The sequence below is a fragment of the Durio zibethinus genome, chromosome 21 (genome assembly GCF_047325235.1).
Source record: "Durio zibethinus cultivar Kanyao isolate XHJ-2024 chromosome 21, ASM4732523v1, whole genome shotgun sequence".
Classification (NCBI taxonomy): domain Eukaryota; kingdom Viridiplantae; phylum Streptophyta; class Magnoliopsida; order Malvales; family Malvaceae; genus Durio; species Durio zibethinus.
In genome coordinates this window covers 15,699,676-15,706,472 of record NC_143182.1, presented here as the reverse complement: position 1 = coordinate 15,706,472, position 6,797 = coordinate 15,699,676, and the positions used below count along the sequence as shown (strand labels likewise).

At 29.4% G+C, this 6,797-nt stretch overlaps 1 pseudogene; it reads left to right on the top strand.

Annotated features, from left to right (window-relative positions):
- The first annotated feature begins 289 nt into the window (after window positions 1-289).
- On the top strand, window positions 290-5,965 carry LOC111306280 (shikimate O-hydroxycinnamoyltransferase-like; annotated as a pseudogene).
- Window positions 5,966-6,797: the final 832 nt, after the last annotated feature.

Below are 6,797 nucleotides of genomic sequence, written 5' to 3'. Positions count from 1 at the left end.
CTCCACCGCCCACCGCTTTAAATCTCCCCCCATTTTACAAAAGAAAAAGGCAAAAAAAAACCAAGGCATCCGTGTGCAATTTGAACACTTCTAACCTTTCCTTCGTTATTGTACCAACACTTGTTTCCACTCTGATAAGGTCTGGATAAGAATTCCATGTGTTTATTTACCCTTTCCATTCCATTTCCTTTCAATTTTTTCTTTCTTTTTTTCCTTTTCTCAAATATGTTGCAAGTGAAAGTTATGCATTTCATTATAACTCACTGAATGTTAGGTAATGAAATTCATGATGGAGATTACTGTAAAGGAATCTACAATTGTTCATCCTGCTCGAGACAATCCGAAAGGAAGTCTATGCAACTCCAATATAGACTTGTTGGTAATAAGATACCATGTCACTACTATATACTACTACATGCCAAATGTAGTCCCAATTTTTTTCAACCTGGAAAGCTTAAAAGAGACTTTAAGCAAAATTCTTGTTCCATTTTACCCCATAGTTGGAAGGTTGGGGTTTGATGAAAATGGAAGCCTTGAAATAATGTGTGGGAATATATTTAGTTTTTTATAATTTATATATTTATATTTGTATCTCTAAAATTAAATATTTATATCTCTAAAACTAAGAATAAATAATTAGGATAAATAATTCATTAATTATAGGATCAGTTTTATAAAAATTTAATTTTCTAATTCACCCTTTAGTTAGGTGTATATAAACCTAAGGTGTTTGTATAATTCTTAAGAGTAATTTTTTAATATACATTCAATTTTACTTTTAATTTTTCACACAATTTTGGTTTTTAGTTTTTTCACATGGTATCAAGCTTTTAAGCTCTTTTTGATAAGCAAAATTTTTAACCTTTGTTGCTAACTTTATTTTAGGCCTTTATTACCAAGCCCTGTTAAAGCCTTCGTAAATATTTTATTTTTTCTTTATTTAGCCTTCATTGCTAAAATTCATTTTTAGTTATATCTTATTTTTTAAGACTTGTTTCAATCTAAAAAAAGATAAAAATATCTACTACTGTTACCACCTAATTTGAGGAAGTGTCAATGGGTAAAACTATCGAAGTACTATAGATATCTCAGAACAAAAAGAGTTAGACAAAGAAGAGATCGAAAAACTAAGAAATCTATTGAAAACCTTTAAAAAGCCTACTAGAGTATATTCCTTGGTTAAGGTCTCTAATTCAAATAAAGTCTTTGATTCTCATAAAGTAAATGTCTCGGTTAAGTTTATTATGAGTTATTGAATCATTGACTCTTGAACTATAGACCACATGACACATTCCTCACAAAAGTTTAGTATATATACCATGTATCTTAATAATAAAAAAATTGTTGTTGCAGATAATTCACTTACTATAATGTTAGGATTATGAGGTGTTCAAATTAATCCTTTTTTTTGTTTTTTATCCTTCCTATTGTAAATTTCAAGATGAAAGTATAGGGAAGAAGATTGGACTTACTAAGGAAAAATATGGACTATACTATCTTGAGATATTAAATAACATAAGTAATATCAAGAATAATTTATCTTTGTCATTTTTTTTAAATCTTCCAATAAAAACAAAATCTGACTTTATCATTTTCTTTTAGACATAATTCTTTTGGAACTTTGAAAAACATATTTCCTTCTTTGCTTAAAGAATTAAATGTTGAAAGTTTTCATTGTGATATTTATTTACTTGCAAAGCATAGACATGTGCCTTTTTTAGTTAATGACAAAAGAAATTCTACTCATTTTTTACTTAATTCATAGTGACATATGAGGTCCCTTTACAATTTCTAATATTTTTAGTGCAAGTTGATTTATTTATTTCATAAATGATTCTACCAAGGTCTCTTGAATTTTTTACTTAAATCCAAATCAGATTTGAATAGTCTGTTTTGAAGCTTACAAAACATGATCCAAAATCAATTTGGAGTGAAAATAAAGAGATTTAGGTCTGATAATACAATAGACTATTTCAACTAGAATTTATCTACCTATTTCTAAAAAGAGGAGATTATCCATAAGTCATCTTGTGTTAATACTCCACAACAGAATTGAATGATAGAAAGAAAAAATAGCCATTTACGAGCCACAACCCAAGTCTTACTTTTTCAAGCAAACATAGCCAAATCCTACTGGGGGGATTTATTCTCATTACTACACACATTATATATATGTTACCTTTAAGGATTTTGGGATTTAAAACTCCTATGAAACTACTCTCACAATTTTATCCCAACTTTAATACCACAAACAACCTCACACCTACAATATTTGGTTTTACATCATTTGTTCATGTTCACAATCATAATAAGGAGAAGTTGGATCTTAGATCAGTTAGGTGTATTTTTTTGGGGGTATTTATAACTTAGAAAAGGTATAAGTTCTATTATCCTTCTATAAAAAATCTATGTGTTTGTAGATATCACTTTTGAAGAAAGTAAATCATTTTTTTATTCAATCTTATCTTTAGGGGGAGACTTCATTCATGGAAGATAAGGATATAAATTTTTTTTTGCTTGACTTGTCCCCCTTCTCAATATTTACACCCATTAATTCTTCTAAGTCTAAACTTATTTCTTCTTAGTCCAAGTCAAACACTCCAAACATGGAAATTATGATAAAAGATAATAATATTCTTGATTCTATGAAGGAATTACAAGTGCACTTAAGAAAAAAAGTTTCAGCTCTTGAACGGTGCACGTTTAAGAATTTGATCCTAGTTTTAGAAATGAGGTAACTATAATCTCTGGCTCTATTTCTCAAAATGAGCATAAATCTCCTAAAACTAAAACTAGTGATGATGATTTGCCTAGTGCCATTAGAAAAGAAATCAGACAATGTACTAAGCATCCACTATACCCAATCTCTAATTTTGTGTCATTTGAAAAATTCTTACCATCCCACAAAAACTTACTCGTGAGCCTAAACACTATATCTATTCCAATTACATTATTCAAGACATTATCAAGTGAGAAATTGAGGCAAGCCATGAAAATAGAAATGGAGGCCTTAGAAAAAAATAAGACATGAGAACTGGTAGGTTGCCTAAAAAAAAATATAGTCGAGTGTAAATGGGTTTTCACTATAAAATACAATGCGAATGGTATTGTTGACAGGTATAAGACCAAGTTGGTAGCTAAAGGCTACACTCAAACTAATGGAATGGATTATCAGGAAACTTTTACTCCAGTTGCCAAGATTAATAGAGTTAGGATTTTGTTATCCTTGGCTACAAGTTTCAATTAGCAGCTTTAACAATTTAATGTAAAGAATGATTTTCTACATGATGATTTGGAATAAGAAATATATATATATATATGAGAGTTCCATTGAGATTTGGAGGTCATCTAGAAGTAAATAAAGTATATAAGCTGAAAAAAGGCTTTTATATGGCCTTAAATAGTCTCCTAGGGCTTGGTTCAAAAGATTTGCCAAAGTGATGGTAATAGGATATAAGTAGAGTCAAGGAGATTACACATTGTTTGTCAAGCACTCAGATTCAGGGAGAGTTACGATTTTATTAGTGTATGTTGATGATATAATTGTAACTGGAGATGATGAAAAATAGGGAGAATTTTTAAAATAATGTTTAACTAGAAAATTTAAGATTAAAGAGCTAGGGAGATTGAATTAATTCCTAAGGATTAAAGTAGCTCACTCATGACATGATATTTTCATCTCATAATAAAAATATATGATGGATCTTTTGAAGAAAACTGGGAAGCTCACATGTAAACCTACAAATACCTCTATAGATCCTAATCATAAACTTAGAGAGGTTAATAAAGATGATGCTATAGATAGAGAGATATACTAGAGATTAATTGAAGACTTATTTATCTCTCACATACTAAACCTAATATAGCATATGCTATGAGTGTGATAAGTCAATTTATGCATAGTCCTAAAGAAGTGTACCTATAGGCTATCTACTATGTATTATACTATTTGAACACCAATCCTAAAAGTGGTATATTGTTCAAAAAAATTCAAGGCTAGTTTTAGAAGCATATACAGATGTAGATTATGTTGGTTTGATAACTACTAGAAGATTTACCTTAGGCTACTATACTTTTTTATGCAGTAATCTTGTGATTTAGAGGAGTAAAAAATAAAAATGTAATGACAATATCTAGTGCTGAAGTAGAGTTTAGAACAATGACTTAAGGAATTTATGAACTACTGTGGTTAAAGATTATTCTAGAAGACTTGAAGGTCATGTAGGATGGATCGATGAGACTCTACTGTGATAACAAGTCTACTATAAGCATTGCACACAAACTTGTGCAACATGATAGAACAAAACACATTGAAGTAGACTAGCACTTCATAAATGAAAAACTAGAGAGTAGATTGATTTGTACACTGTATGTATCAACTAAAGGTCAACTTGTAGATATGTTGACTAAAAGTCTTAACAGTGCAATTTTTAAGAAATTATTTTCAAGCTGGGAATGGAAAATACCTATTCACCAGTTTAAGAAAGAGTGTGAAAACACACTTAATTACAATTGGTTGTAATCTTATAATCTGTATGTTTATATTTGTAATTCTAGAATTAAGTATTTGTATTCTTAGAATTAATGATAGAAAATTAGAATAGACAATTCCTTAATTATAAGACCAGTTTTATGAATATTTTGTTTCGTAGTTTACTCTCTAGTTAGTTGTATATAAATTTATGGTGCTTGTATAATTCTTAAAAGCAGTTTTTCAACATACATTTAGTTTTATTCTTAGTTTTTCACATAGTCTTATTTTTTAATTTTTTCACAATATGTAATGCAGAAGGAGTTTTATTCATAGAAGCTGAAACTACCTCAGTTATGGATCAATTAATTAGTAATTTTTCTGATAACGCTAAAAATTTTCAACCAGTTCCCAAGGTCGACTATTCTCGAGGAATATCTTCCTATTTGCTTTTCGTTTTATAGGTATATGTATATATATATATATATATATTAAACATTCTTCAATAAAAAAGCCATCAACCAATGACAAAATTCAGCAAGTTTGATGTATAATTTCTTTGTTTTTTTTCAACATTAATAAGATGTTGATTTATTGTATGCACATTTTAATAGGTAACTACTTTCAAATGCAGTGGGGTTAGCACATTTGCTCTTCATTTCATCAATAGTTTAGTTGACACAAATTGAAACTTGTTTCCTAGCATTACCTCATTCATCGATTGAACTCTTTATCGTGTTCGTGTCCTATTAACTCCTACATCCCATCATGTTGAATATGGCCCTTCTCCTATAATAATGACTACGAGCCACTCAATTTCAACATCAGAATCTCAATCAGATGATCTTAAGCCATTAATTGCTTCCATATTTAAACTCACAATTGATCAATTGAATATCTTAAAAGCTAAACCAAATATTGGAAATTCTGACTTTATGAAATATAGTACTTACAACATCTTAACTGCACATTTATGGCATTGCATAAGCAAAGTAAAGGTCTTTCGAATGATTAAGCTACCAAAGTATATATTCCAATTCATGGACAATCTAGGTTAAATCCTCCTCTACCACAAGGTTAGTTTGGCAATGTAATCTTTCAAGCTACACCAATTGCTCAAGCTGGTGATCTCCAATCTGACCCATTTACCAATATTGTTAAGAGAATCCATGAACTATTAAAGCATTTTAATGATGAATATTTAAGATCAACTATTGATTACATAGAAAAATTGATTAATCTAAGCACTTTGGTTTAAGGATCACATATTTTTCAATGCCTAAACCTAATTATTATTAGTTAGATGTGGTTGCCTATATATGATGCAAATTTTGGATGGGGTCATCTTATATATATATAAGGCCAGCAAATGTTGTCCACGAAGGAAAAATTTACATACTACCAAGTCTGACTAATGATGGGAGCTTGTCATTGGTTACTCGACTAGATATCACTCACAAGAAACTCATTATGAAATTTCTTTATGAGTTTTAATAAGAGTGTAATGCTATTTTATCTATTTGGACTTTATGATTAATAAAAAAAAGTAATGGATGTAACAATTGCTAAATAATATATAATTTAATTTACCAATAGTTGGTAAAATGTTACTTTTAATTTTTGTGATCAGATTTAAATTCTGACAATTATAATTACCGAAAAGATAATAGTTTAATTTGTTGACAATATTTATTTCTTGACACTTTGAAGATTTTTTTCTTCAATAACCTATTGTCTTACTATTTTTCTCAATGGGGATGATTTTTCAAAGATGTACTTAAGGTGATCTAATTTTGACACAAGCTAGATCATGTAATAAAGCATATATTGCCTAAGCCTACGAGCAATTCATACCAATGCACAACACTTCTTTTCTAACTAGAAATACTTGGCTTTGTACTCAGTGAACTTCTTGTTTAGATATTAAATGGCTTACTCTTTTTTGTTAGTTTCATCTCTTTGCCTTAGTGCATAACTCATAAAATTCTCGTAAATCTTTAAATACAAAATCAAGGGTTTCCCTACAATAAATAGTACCAACACTAGTGGATTTCACATGTACTCCTTAATTTTTTTCAAAGGCATTCTAGCATTCTTTATTCCATTCACTCGGATTGCTTTTTCAAAGCAACTTAAAAGTAGGATCACATTTTGAGGTGAGTTGAAAAATAAAATGAGTGATATAATTCAACTTTTTAAAAAAACTTCTTACTTCTTTTTGTGTATGTAGAGGAGATAAGCTTTTAATGGCATGAATCTTGTCCGGGTCCACTTAAATTCCTTTTTCGCTAACTATAAATCCCATTAATTTTTCTTACTTGACCCT